Source organism: Mesoplodon densirostris, chromosome 7 (genome assembly GCF_025265405.1).
Source record: "Mesoplodon densirostris isolate mMesDen1 chromosome 7, mMesDen1 primary haplotype, whole genome shotgun sequence".
Classification (NCBI taxonomy): domain Eukaryota; kingdom Metazoa; phylum Chordata; class Mammalia; order Artiodactyla; family Ziphiidae; genus Mesoplodon; species Mesoplodon densirostris.
The window spans coordinates 91,035,497-91,050,223 of NC_082667.1; positions in this window are offsets into that span (position 1 = coordinate 91,035,497).

Here is a 14,727-nt window from a genome sequence, read left to right on the forward strand (position 1 = left end):
CTTAGACATATCCAAACCAATCAATGTGATACACCATATTAACAAATCGAAGAATAAAAACCATATGATCATCTCAACAGATGCAGAAAACGTTTTTGACAATTCAACACCCATTTATGATATCATTATTTTATCGATTCAATTGATGATCAAGAAAATGAATTCTTCTTAATCACAAAATGAAATTAAACATTTAATAATCATGGTGGAGTAGTTCTATATAGATTTCTATAATGAGTTCAGAAGATCTGAGATTAAAACCATTTGTATAAAAAATGCATAATTTTATATGTGGTTGAAGTTTATTTCATTATAGAACCAAACTGTAGTAGATTCTATTTTTACCTTGATAAAAACATGATTTATATTTTACCTTTGGTGAAAGATATTGAAAAACTAGATGAGGCTTATGGTAATCAAGAGCTAATGTAATCATTTCATTAGTAACAAAATCAGAGGGTTTTTTTGGCCAGGATATATATGAAAAAAAAATGGTTCAACCATCCCATGAGGTTGCTACTTTTATCTTCCTTTTATAGATAAGAAAATATAAACACAGAAAAGTTAAGTAACATATCCAAAGTCACATGCTGAATAAGTAGCAGACTCAGGATGGTTGTAAAGATTAAGTGAGAGAATTCATGCTTGCGCTCAACACACCGCCTGGCACACAGGAAACCTCTATATATGTTAGCTATTATTTTTTTCAGCACCATAAATCTCATATAAATATTGGTGATCATAAAAGAATTGTAAGAAAAGAATTAATTTTACTGCTAAAGTAAAAGACCTTAACATGAAAACTACTAAAATGCTGTTTGTGTGATTTGGACCTTGGGAAGTAGGCAGCTGCATATTTGTAGATAAATATTAACTAGTCCTTTAGAAAGGAAATCTTCATAGAAACTGTAAGTTTGCTAGGTTCAGTTGGGGAGGCCCAGAATGGTAAATCTTTAACTTTATGGTAAATTTTGGAAAATAGGCAATGAACTCAGTCATATTATCTTTTTAATGAACACTGTGTCCTTAAGTCACATCTTAATGAGAACTTGCTAGTGAAATACAACAAAAGAAGTATCTATAGATCAAAGATGGTTGAATACGTTTAAAGATTTTCAACAAAGAAACGTTATTCTTCCAAACAGAAAGAAAATGTATAAAGTCAGTCTCTGTCCAAACTCTGATGGAGAAGAGTTGTTGTTATTATTTACTTGCTTACTCTTTGTTGTTGTTTTGTGTTTTGTATTAACAACTTTTGGAAGTGGGAATAACCATTGCCAGCCATTGGTTATTGTAAAATCTTTCCTGATAATCCTCATGAGATGCTCAGAGACTTGCCAAGAAATGCTGGAAAAAAAAATGGAAAGAATAAATGATTATTAAATAAGCCAACATCTTTAAACTAGTACACGGGGAAAAATGTGCCATCATTTCAATTGCAGATGATGAAAATGACAATGCAAATATGGTATTAACTAATATATGTCTTGGCTGAATTTTTAAATTTCTCTTCATGTAATTGTATACTTTTAAGATTAAATTATACATTATATGTATAATCAAATGTGAATTAAATTTTATACCCTTGTAAGACATTTGATGTAAAATTTGCTTACAAATAAGAAAAAATAAACTTTTTGTAAGAAAAAAAATCGTTCATAAAGTGTGCAAAAAGCTAGGCTTTGAGACATAAATTGAAATGACTTTGGATTTAACTTTATTTCACTACAAAATACATCAGGTTATCTAACTTGCATCATTTCTGTTACATATTTTGATGTATAAATTAACAACTTTATATCTAAATATGCATAGAGTATACAGGGAGACTGTATATTTTGTACTCTACATAAATAGGAGAAAATCCCATCCAAAATTTGGTTCAGATGTCAAAATTGATTATGTCACACCAAGAGGATATGAAAAGATTTACTGCTTGCATAATTGAGGATTTCCTGGAGAGAGCCAGGCAGCCCCTGAAAACAGGTCTGAGAGGCTTGAGAAAGGAGATGGGTTTGTGATTTTCATAGTGGATGGGGTTGGAACAAAGGCAACACAGGCAGGAGGTTACGTGGGTTGAATTTCCCTCTAGTGCCAAAGGAGGAAGCACCCAGGATTTCTTACCAGCTTTCTCAGATGCAAGATACAAGGGGAAGAGAGAGAAATGAGGTTTAAAATCTGTCATCTGTTAAACATAAAAAAAAAAAATAGGGTCAGACCTTTTGTTACAAGGGACATAAAATTCCTCCACAAAGTTTAATAGCTGCATGGAAATGTTTTCAAAACATTGAAAATTACATAAACTTTTTGGAAATCTTATTGTAAAGGATTATGAGCACAGCACCCTCTAAATTCCCTTCTTTCTCTCATCCTCTTTCTCTATCTCTCATTTTCTTCTTTTCTCTATTTTTTCATCTCCTCTTCCATTTTTAATTAATTGATAGCCTACATTTCTTCTGTTTTCATGAATCATATCATTTAGTAGAGAGAAAATAGACTCTAAATTAATAATTACGCAAATAACTGTTCATAATTACTATAAACGCTATATAGAATTTTAGGTGCTACGGAAACATATAATATGGATTTGAGAAGGTGTCCTTGACTAAATGACCTAAACATTGAGACATGTGGATTAGTTATCTTTGGCAAGTGCATAGCATGATGATTATGGATGGTGGGAGCAGGGTCCCAATTTTTTTTGTTTTTTTAAGATGTTGGGGGTATGAGTTTATTAATTATTTTATTTATTTTTGCTATGCTGGGTCTTCGTTTCCGTGTGAGGGCTTTCTCCAGTTTTGGCAAGCGGGGACCACTCTTCATTGTGGTGCGTGGGCCTCTCATTATCGCAGCCTCTCTTGTTGCGGAGCACAGGCTCCAGATGCGCAGGCTCAGCAGCTGTGGCTCACGGGCCCAGTTGCTCCATGGCATGTGGGATCCTCCCAGACCAGGGCTCGAATCCGTGTCCCCTGCATTAGCAGGCAGATGCTCAACAACTGTGCCACCAGGGAAGCCCCCAATTTTTAAATGACAATTTAACCATCATTATTTTTACATCAATCATCTTCTACCTCACTGGTTTCTTGTATATTCTGCTATAACCTTAGTATAGATATTTATTGACTGATACTTTTCCTTTTTTAAGAACAAAAATCCATTTATTTGTTATCAAAAATGAAAGGTAATAAAAAAGTAAACAGAAAAAAATAAGGCAAAAGGAAATTTGTTTTTACTTTAAATCATTCTATCCCATTTCCAGTATAATACTTATAAATTACAGATGGTCAATAAGTATTGGTGGAATAAAGGATTGAATATATAAATGTTAGGGAAATAAAAGAAGGCTAAATATAGGAATATTTAATTATAGGAATATTTAATTATGACTTTTATGAAAGTCATCAAATATAATTTTAAAAATAGATGTATAATCTCCCAAGACTGAATCAGGAAGAAATGCAAATCAATTCAAGTTGGATTTTAAATATAAATGTGAAAGTTTTAAATCTGTTTAGAAGAAAATAGAAAAATAGCTTTATGAATCTAGCATAGGCAAATATTTCTTTAAGATTACACAAAATGCACTAATCATAAGAGAATGTGTGTGTGTGTGTGTGTGTGTATATATATATATTATATATATGTGTGTGTGTGTGTGTCTGTGTGTGTGTGTGTGTGTGTTTGTTTTTTCTCTGTTTCTCTGGTAGAACCTGGACTGATAATCTCTGATACTATCAAATTATCTATATCCAGAATATACAAAGAACTAAATATAAACAGCAAATAATCCAATTTTAAAAAGGCAAGTAAACCTTGAACATTTCATAAACGGGGCTATCTAAATAGGACATAATCATATGAAGGGACCCTTAACTTTACTAACTTTATTAACATTACTAGTTCTCAGATAAAGGTAAATTATAACCACAAAGAGTTATCGTACACAGCCACCAGAATGGCTAAAATTAGAAAGACAGACAATACCAAATGCTGATGAGTAAAGTAAATAGAATCCTCATATCCTGCTTGTAGTAGTATAATTTAGAACAATTACTTTGGAAAATGTTTTCTAGTATTCACTGAAGCTGAAAATACAAATAATCTATAACTCATCAACTTTACTCCTGGCATATATGGGACTGAAATGCATACATATGTTAGTCAAAAACATGAAAAATTATCATGGAAAAACAATTTACAATAGTCAAAATATTAACAATAGATTAAATAAATAAATTATGACCTATTCACACAGTGGAATACATGGAAATAAACAAACTATATCAAACTACATAACTATATAGAACAGCATGGAAGACTCACCCAAATAATAAGAGGAGAATCCAGGAATCAAAGATTATCTGCTGTATGAGTTCATTCAATCCAAGTTGAAAAACAAGAAAATTGATATATGACATTGGATGAGGCTAGTGGTTACACTTAGTTGGGGCAGTGACTATAAAGCGATAAGGTAGATTAAAGAATGTCAATTGTTTTTTATTTCATAATCTGAAAGACAGTTACAATGGTGTGTCACCAGTTTATCAAACTGTACTTTTATTATTTATGTACATTTCTGTATATATATTTTTTCTTTTTTTCTTTTTTTTTTTGCGGCACATGGGCCTCTCACTGCTGTGGCTTTTCCCATTGCGGAGCACAGGCTCCGGACGCGCAGGCCCAGCGGTCATGGCTCCTGGGCTCAGCTGCTCTGTGGCATGTGGGATCTTCCTGGACTGGGGCACGAACCCGTGTCCCCTGCATCAGCAGGCAGACTCTCAACCACTGCGCCACCAGGGAAGCCCTATATGTTATATTTTATTTAAAGTTTAATAAAAATAGAGAAATACTTTTTTATTTTTTAAACAGGTCAATGTATATTAATGTCTGTAAAAAGATGAAGAACATTAATATTTATTTACTGTTTCACTCTGTTCTGATTTAAGACTACAGGCAGAGAAATCATGTATATATGTGTATGAACAGATGTAGTTAACTTGTTGTAGGTATAGAAATAGCTTTTAATAAACTCTATATTTGTATTTAAAGAAGAAAATCTTCATTCTACTTTCATATTTGACCACTGCAGAATGACAGTGAACTATCATAAATTAAATCAGGTGGTGACTTCAATGGCAGCTGCTCTTCCGTTTGCGATTTTATAGCTAGTGCAAATAAACACATCCCTTGGTACCTCTGGCACCTTGTATCAACTGTTGATGTAGCAAATCACTTTTTTCTCTATATATAGTTAATGAAGGGTTTCCCTGGTGGTGCAGTGGTTGAGAATCCACCGGCCAATGCAGGGGACACGGGTTCGAGTCCTGGTCTGGTAAGATTCCACATGCAGCGGAGCAGTTAAGCCCATGAGCCACAACTACTGAGCACGTATGCTGCAGCTACTGAAGCCCGCATGCCTAGAGCCCGTGCTCCCAACAAGAGAAGCCACCACAATGAGAAGCCCGTGCACCGCAAGGAAAAGTAGCCCCTGCTCACCGCAACTAGAGACAACCCCTGCGCAGCAATGAAGACCCAACACAGCCAAAAATAAATAAATAAATAAATAAATAAATAAATAAATAAATAAATAAATAAATTTAAAAAAATACTTAGTGAAGATCATCAGAAGTTTGCTTTTAGCTGGCAGGGCCAAGATTGACCTTCAGTGTACTACTTGCATGCTTGGTTAGGGATTAACTTTCCAAGTCCCAATTCCAGGCTGCATCAACTCTCCAGATCTGTGTCATACAGTGAATAGGTCAGAGCAGTATGCCCAAATGAGACAGACATTTTCTCCAAAGTCCAAAGAGGTCCAATAGACATTTTGATTATTTCTTAGTGATAGGAGGGGCAATATGCAGCAACTTATCTTTTATCTTCCAAAGATTCCTAAATGTGCTCCATACCAGCAAGGTAGTAGGCACTTGGGTTGTTTTTTTTTTTTTTTTGTAGGATTTATTTCCCACCTCTTGTCTCACATATGCTTTATTATTTTGTCTACAGTAGTTGCTACTTCCTGCTCACCAGATCTAATCAGATTCATATTACCAGCAGGTTTTCATTCCTTCACTTTGTGATATGATTCTAATCCATTGAACTTTGTTGACATATTCATATTTAATACAAGTCCAAAATAAGATGTTTAAATCATGAGATAATCTATCATGATTTTCCCTCATGAATCTATTGTGTTTTATTTCTTTTGTAACTGGTTAAACAATAAACTTGATTCAATAGATATGAATAGAAAACATGAACTATTATTCTTGCTCTTCAATTCTGAAAAAAAATAATCTAAAATAAAAAGCAGACATCTTTTTGTTTTCTCATTCTTTTCAGAGTAGGTGCTTTCCATCAAAATATTTCTTTATTTTTAAGTATTTGTATACTCATACGGCTTTTTATTTGAAACCAAATAGCAAATCTTCTGAGGTAAGAATGATACTTTGAACTATTCCCTATGAATATTTATAACCATATAATAAAAAGGCATTAACATTTCATATGTAATCTGAGAGTGCTGATAATATCAAGATTCAAACATTAGGACTGTGAATTTTAGTCATATTTTGTACTTTTAGCATATCTCCACTCTAAGAAACAGTATGTCAAGAATTGCTTTAGACTATAAAAACAAGGATAAGAAAGAATTGTCAGAGATGTCTAGAATTATTAGCTTTTCTAATACAAAAGGAAATATGGAAAGCAAAGGCAAATACAGATAAAAATTGGCCAAAATATTCAGCCAAAAAAAGTGATCACACAATTGTCTCATGTATAATCCCAAAATAAAAATAGAAAATATCCAGAATCAATATTGTCAATCATTATTTTAGCAAATGATGAAATATATTTATGAATTTAACTGATCAATTCAGGAATGCTATATTTATTTCTAGAAAAATTAGTTTACATAGCTTTTAGCACAAACTTAGGACATGCAGGAACATCAAGTTAAATCACAGAGATTCCAAGGGGTAAAGAATGTATAGTTTCACATGGTTAAAAGCTGAGCTAGATTAATGTGGATAAAAAATTGTTCACAGGGCTTCCCTGATGATGCAATGGTTGAGAGTCTACCTGCCGATGCAGGGGACACGTGTTCGTGCCCTGATCCAGGAAGATCCCACATGCCATCCCACATGCCACAGAGCGGCTGGGCCTGTGAGCCATGGCCGCTGAGCCTCTGTGTCCAGAGTCTGTGCTCTGCAATGGGAGAGGCCATAACAGTGAGAGGCCCGTGTACTGCAAAAAAAAAAAAAAAAAAAGTGTACAGTAAAAGCTTTAAAAATGTAACTAGTAAAATGGACAGATCTTAGTTTTGTTTATACATGAAAGAGTACAATGAGTGTAAAAGAGAAAAGAGATACAGATCAACATTTTTCTAAAAAAATAAGGAATAGCTGTTTTATTATTTTCCTAATATTTTAATGAAAGATACAACTGATAAATAGATTATGCTAAATTCTATGTTCTCTTTCTCCTCACCACTCCCCCCCAAAAAATAATTGTATGTCCTGGAGGACACTTGGATTATTATCTACATTTAAAGTCATACACAGGTTGTGTTATAAAGTAACAAGTGCAAGTTCATAATTTTCACCACCTCCTCATCAAAGAAATTTTTGCAATCCAGCTACTGATATGAATGAAAGAATGAATGAAAGTGGAAGATGTGACTCTCAGTAAAACCAACTCTTTCATTCCACCACATGGAGAAAATATTTGTGTGTGTGTGTATAACTTCCTTGCCCCATAGACTGTAGACTTCATTGTGGGCAGAACCTCTCAGGCCTCTTGTTTAACAAGCATGAGTGCTTTCATTCTAGTTGCATTGCCTTGTCAGGGTGGATGGCCTATTTCTGTTATGATAGTATCTACCACTCCTGTATCCTTTAGAACTTTAAGTGTAGCAGTAGTCTACACTGTCTCCACTCTAATGCAATATTATGTTTAATTTATTATGTTGGCCAGAGGAAGACAGTTTCAGATATTTCCTCTCGGCTTTCTCACTAAGATAGCTTTTTCCCATTGAGATAACTTAATTCGATATGGGGGTTGCTCCAGCTGCCAAGTATATCAATCTCAATTATGAATTCAGGGACTGAAGAAATGATCTCTGGGTAGATCCAAAAGCACAGTGAACCCACTGTATGCTGGACTTGGTGTCAGGAATCCATTTACTACCCAACCCTAATTTAGGCACACTTAAACAGTTGAACCATATAAGGTTTTATGTTGCTGAACTGGCATCAACTGTAACAGGTAACGTAGTTTCAGTGAGAACTTTTCTGCATTGCCTGGCAATTATATGCCCCCTTTTAGGTTTAGAACCTCCATCCCTACAGAGTCCAGATTTGGTGATAGAAAACAAAATCCACTGAAAATGATGGCAAAGCCTACTTCCACTCATTGGTTCCTAGGGCCATGTATCCTTCTTCCTGAGGTTACAGCACCATATGAGAACCTAGTTTTGTAAATACATTGTGACATGAATGATAGCACTACATAAACTTTGAGTAATACTATAATATTTACATGTTGTACCCACTCCTATATGTTCATCCACATGACTCTACACAGATCTCCTTGTCTGTAATCTTATAGCCCTTTCCTTTCCAGATCCCTGACCTGACAGCCAAGCATTTCACCATTTCCCAGGCTCAGACCCTGTCATTATAGACCTGCCTTAGCTGATCATTACATCATTTTTGAAATTAAGCCACTCTGATTACTCAATCCTATGTTTGGTGTTCACCTTCTTCTTTTCTCCTTGTAAAATATCAAAGAAATTCTCTGGCCTTCACACTTAGTTTTTAGTTATTTGTTAAGCTTTCCATTTTCCTTCTATAGAGTATCAGTATAACTTAATAGCAACCAGCCTATTCTGTTTTCCTTGTATGGAAATTTTCTATCTCCTCCTGCTCTCACTACTGCATCCTCATATTTTTACAATTCCTATATCACTGCACAGACCAGAGTCTTTCTTTTTATTGAACATTCTCTCCAGTCACCATCTGTGAAAGTTTTAGCAATTGAGCTGTCAATTTGTTCCCAGGACTACCCTAACCCATAAAACCCCTAGCATAGTGTCCTTGTTGCCAGCAGATGAGTCATCAAGTTCCCCAATTCTATCTCACTCTCTGCTTTCTCAAATGACTCCTGGAACTTCTGTGTCAGTTTGTCCTCTGGAAAGGAGAGGCTGACATAGAGTTAAAAGTACAAAAAATTGAGGAGGAGGATTATACCTGAAAAAAGAAAATAAAGAAAGCAAATTTGGGCAAGAGGAGTTGTTGGATCATGAAGTAAATGTGGCAAAGTCTCTGCTAGGTCAAAGGAGAGCTTTCCAGCAAAGATTGCCTGTGAAATGCACGTCACATTAGGTTTAATGCCAGGTGCATGTACCTCAGTCCCGTTTGGTCATTGGTTAGGGCCATTCCTAGAAGATTATAATCTAAACTCAAAAGCAAAGGTAAATCAAAAGGAGGTAAGAGAGGCTGTCAACTAGCCAAATTCCTCCAAAGTTTTTCAAAAAGGCCCTTCTTGAAGAAAGATCTGGGCAATACATTTCTGTTTGCTTTAAGTAAACTGTCAACGTTCATATGACTGGGAAGTGGAGAAGCCTCAGAAGTTTAACAAAATGCATAACTGTAATATTCACATGAATAAATTACCAAAACAAAACAAAACAAACAAACAAAAATCTCATAATGTAAGCCTGGCTTGACACTTCTGTTCAAAATCCAATATTTATTTAATCTATGGCTGCTTTTAGTAAATTATATGCTGTCAGCCTGACAAAAATTACAACTGTTGCTTGTTTTTATTCTCCTTAGAATTAATTTACCATTTTGTTCAATATATAATAACAGCTTGAGGTTTCAGAAAATAAGACTAAACAATATAACCTCGAGATAATTATGTTTTCTTGTAATTGACTGGCATAAATTCATATAAGTCATCTGTGTTTTTCAACAGGAAATCACTTTTGAGACAATAACAGTGTTTGGAAAAACTTGGAAAATTCATTTTTTTAATTTATAAAGTGAACTTAAATATGTATTTCCCTTTGCTGCCACCATTCTAGGGGGAGAGGTCACTTTCCATGTAGTTCTACCAACATATAAATTTATGAATTTGTAACTATGAAGATATACTATAATTTAATGGAGATTAGAATTATTCAGTAATAGTTTTAAAATCTTTACTATCTCTTAGTCAAAAATTTTAAATTTCATGTAATTTTCAATGTTTCAGTTTACTCATCTATAAAATGCAGGTAATAAATCTCCCTCTCAGTATTGCTGGCTTCTAGACTGAGATCACTGTGCCATATATGTAACATTTTTATATGTCTTTTTTTCTTTCCTATCCTTCTATCTTCATATAAGCCTGAGTCTTTAGATCTGTCAGTACAGACTGGAAAAGAAATGAAGATAAGTCATTTTAGAATACTGTAGCATTGCTCTTCACTTCTTTTCTGTACCCTGCCTATTCACAATATATGTCCCTTGGGGAGACAGAGAATAAAAATGAAGTTTAGGGCCTCCCTGGTGGCGCAAGTGGTTGAGAGTCCGCCTGCCGATGCAGGGGATACGGGTTCGTGCCCCGGTCTGGGAGGATCCCATATGCCGCGGAGCGGCTGGGCCCGTGAGCCATGGCCGCTGGGCCTGCGTGTCCGGAGCCTGTGCTCCGCAACGGGAGAGGCCGCAACAGTGAGAGGCCCACATACCGCAAAAAAGAAAAAAAAAAAAAATGAAGTTTAACAGTTTCATAACAATTCATGATTTAGCATTATATTTCTGTGTGTATAACTATAGTATCATTTGGATAATGAAATTAATCAAATGAAGAATGCTGCATCTTGCTTTCCATCAGGTGATTATTCATGGTTAAAAACTTCAAATATGGTATCTATCAATTTTATTCCAATTTTGACATTACTTTAAGATGATTTTGTTGTAAAGTCAAGATGTTTCAATTTACTGAAATCATTATGATCTGAAGTTATCTTCTAGGCAAAAAAATATATGGCTTTTTTTAAGGCAACATATAGAATAAAGCAGTTAAGAAAGAAAAAAAGAAAGAACAAAATCCTAACAGTCTTCAAGGCATGTCCTAGAGCAAATTGATATTGCAGTATGAACTTATATGGGATCTATTTCCTTGGGACCTGTTTAAAAATAAATTTTAGCTTACTAGTTATTTCTCAGTAAATATAGTGTAACATAACAGATGATAAGCTATTTTAGTCTTAATAAACTTCACTATTTAAAATAAGATATGTCTAATTTCCAAATATAGTAGTATAGCTTTATTCCAAAACTTGATTTATTTCTCTATTGACAGAGTTTATTCCTGCTCCATATTGACCTACATTCATCAACACTGTGCCAATAAAACTGCTTTTTTTGTATCAAAATTTAACTGTAGCAGCATATATTTATTCATTACTCATGTTTAAGTATAGAACTAAATGATTTATCGTCTGGTCTTCACATATCTAGAGAAGCAAAACAAAAACTGTACAGTATTATTGCAGGAATTAAATCACTCATTTATTTAAAAAAATGTAAACATCAACTGCAATGTTCAAAGTCCTAGGTCAAGTGCTTAGGATATTAAATGAATAGGACAAAATCTCTACCCTGGAAAGACCTACAATCAATCAGAGGTAGATGTGTAACTAAGGATAGTCAAGGATAGACAATCTTAGGCTTTGGAGGCATATGCACATGACATTAAGTTCTCGTTTTACCATATATCAGCTCTGTGGCTCTGAGTGAGTTTATTTTACTCTCCAGCTTAAATTTTATCATCTACAAAATTGACATAATACATTAGTCCATATATGCAGAATTATCACAGATTTAAATGAAATTATTTATTTAAAATGGCTAGTACCTGCCAGACACAATTGTAAGCTCTCAAGTTCCATGTTTTCTCTAAACTACAATGTGATGTAATGTGCTGTTTCTGTCACAGTGGACTCTAAAATAATTCTGCTGGATGACAGAGAAGGAAGCAAGTAATTCACCCTCAAGGTAATGAGGGAAGTCATTGCATTGGAAGTAAAACTTTAGAAGTTGAAAAAGGACATAAAGCCATTTCAGAAAGACAGTATGATTGAAAGCAACAAGGTAGGAAGTCAATAAAATTATGAGGAGTCAATGTGGTAGGATTTGTTGAGCAAGAAATAAAACACAAGACAGAAAAGGCTAAATTACTGACTAGACTGCCAACAATGACAACTTCTTAGAGAGTCTCTGAGTGAATCGGGATGAAAATATCTTTATACTAAATCTCTAGTAAGAATTTTGAGTTTGATCAATAACCATGTATTTCATCCCTTTCCATGGTTGGGAAATGAACACTCTCTGGCTATCAGTTATCCATAGTGCTCTTGTATTAGCCAAGCTTGGTCTTATTTCCTCTCCAACCTCATCCTCCCTTGACTTCCTTCTATGCCAACATTCCTCCATGTATTCTGGAGGCCAAGTATACCTAAACAAATTGCCTTATATCTCCAAATAGTCTTTGAGTACTCTAAAACCCATGCCTATTAAATACTTATATGTTCAACTCTAGTACTCTTTTTTTTTTTTTTTTTTTTTTTTTTGTGGTACGCGGGCCTCTCACTGTTGGGGCCTCTCCCGTTGCAGAGCACAGTCTCTGGACGTGCAGGCTCAGGGATCATGGGTCACGGGCCTAGCCACTCCACAGCATGTGGAATCTTCCTGGACCGGGGCACGAACCCGTGTCCCCTGCATTGGCAGGCAGACTCTCAACCACTGCACCACGAGGGAAGCCCTCTAGTACTCTTTAATTTCATTTTAAATCAGCAACATAATGCAAGGGCACATCCTAGGCTTGATCTTCCTGGCAATAAACAAAACTTAAACTGGAATTGAAGGTTTTAATTCCATTGTTATGAATGATTAATTAGTAATATATTTTAAAAATATATGCAGATAGTACGGAAAATCTAAGTAAATTGAAAAATCACCTGGAAGTATATCACTTAATGTTTTGGTAAAATTCCTTCCAGATATTTCTGGTATTCTCTTGTAATATAGCCTAATATAAATAACATAACAAAATACATGATATCACATAAAATATAATTTTATCTGTGTAACTAATTTTCACACTGTTTATAACATACCTTTAATAAGAATTGATTTATATGATACATACTAGTTGTGACTTTATTCTTCATTTAATGACTTTTTGTACATTAAATCCCTTATATACAAATGAATTCCATTCCAAGAGCATGTTCATAAGTCCAATTTGTTCGTAAGTCCAACAAAGTTAACCTTGGTGCCCAACTAACACAATCAGCTATATTGTACAGTACTGTAATAGGTTTATAATACTTTTTGCACAAATAATACATAAAAAACAAACAAAAGTGAAGAAAACATGTTTAATCTTACATTACAGTACCTTGGAAAGTACAGTAGTACAGTACAACAGCTGGCATACAGGGGCTGGCATCGAATGAACAAGCAAGAAGAGATACTGACTGGAGGAGGGAGAGGAGGCGGGAGATGGTAGAGCTGAAGGAATAGGAGACTGAGGGCAAGCTGCAATTTCACTCACGCCTGACGTTGATAGCACAGGTTCTGGTTCCTTGCTGGATTCAATTCTATCTACCCTCTTGAAAAAACAATCCAGTGATGTCTGGGTAGTAGCTTTTTTTTTTTTCTTCTCATCATAGATGACACGGTAGCACTAGATTGCCTTCTGAAAGGCTGCTGCAACCTTCATGTACTATTCTACATTCGGGTCCTGTGCCTCAAAAACTAACAGTGCTTTCTCAAATAAAGGAAATCCCCTTGCCATTTCATGTGTCATGAATCTCTTACTCTTGCTTCTGGAATCCTGATCTTGAAATAAAGATACTATATTACTGTACTATATAAAATACTGCACAGTAAAGTATACAAAGCACAACCACTTGTAGAGGATGGACATATATGACAATGTACACCAGACATGTGAACTAACTTATGGATTAGACATGCAAACGCACGTTCACATCTTTGAAAGTTCACAACTTGAAGGTACGTACGTAGGGGACTTATTTATACATATTTCTATGTCAATAAATAAAGATTTATATCATTTTAAAGGCTTCATAATTTCTCATTCTTTTCATGTATGATCATATATTATATGTTCATGTAAATTGATCCCATTGTTTAATAATTGAAACAAAATTGGATAAAAATCCCTAAATATTTATATCAGTGAATATCTATATCTATATCTATATGTATCTATCTATCTATCTGAGAGAACTTTCCTCAAATTCAGATGCTTATGATTTTTTGAAATGAATGTAACCAGGAAATACTCAAGCCCAAAAAATCAATAATTTTATTTTATAAGTGATGATAGCCAAAACCAGTATATTGTGATTCTGAGATTTCTATGTGAACCTGAACATTTGTTTACTACCTCAGAGAATGGTATGTATTTTGAATACTTATTTAATTATTTGTTTTAAAATTTTGAGAATAGAAAGACAAAATGGCCAGGCCACATGCAAAAAAAATTTACAAAGTATTGAACTTATAATGTGATATTTTAGAAAATATCAAAATAGTAAATTGATATGAAACTCTACTAAATATGCAACTGCCAATGAAAACAAAAATAGAATAACACTTAAAATAAAGAATAATAGCTTACAGATTTAATCCAAGTACTTGATATGAG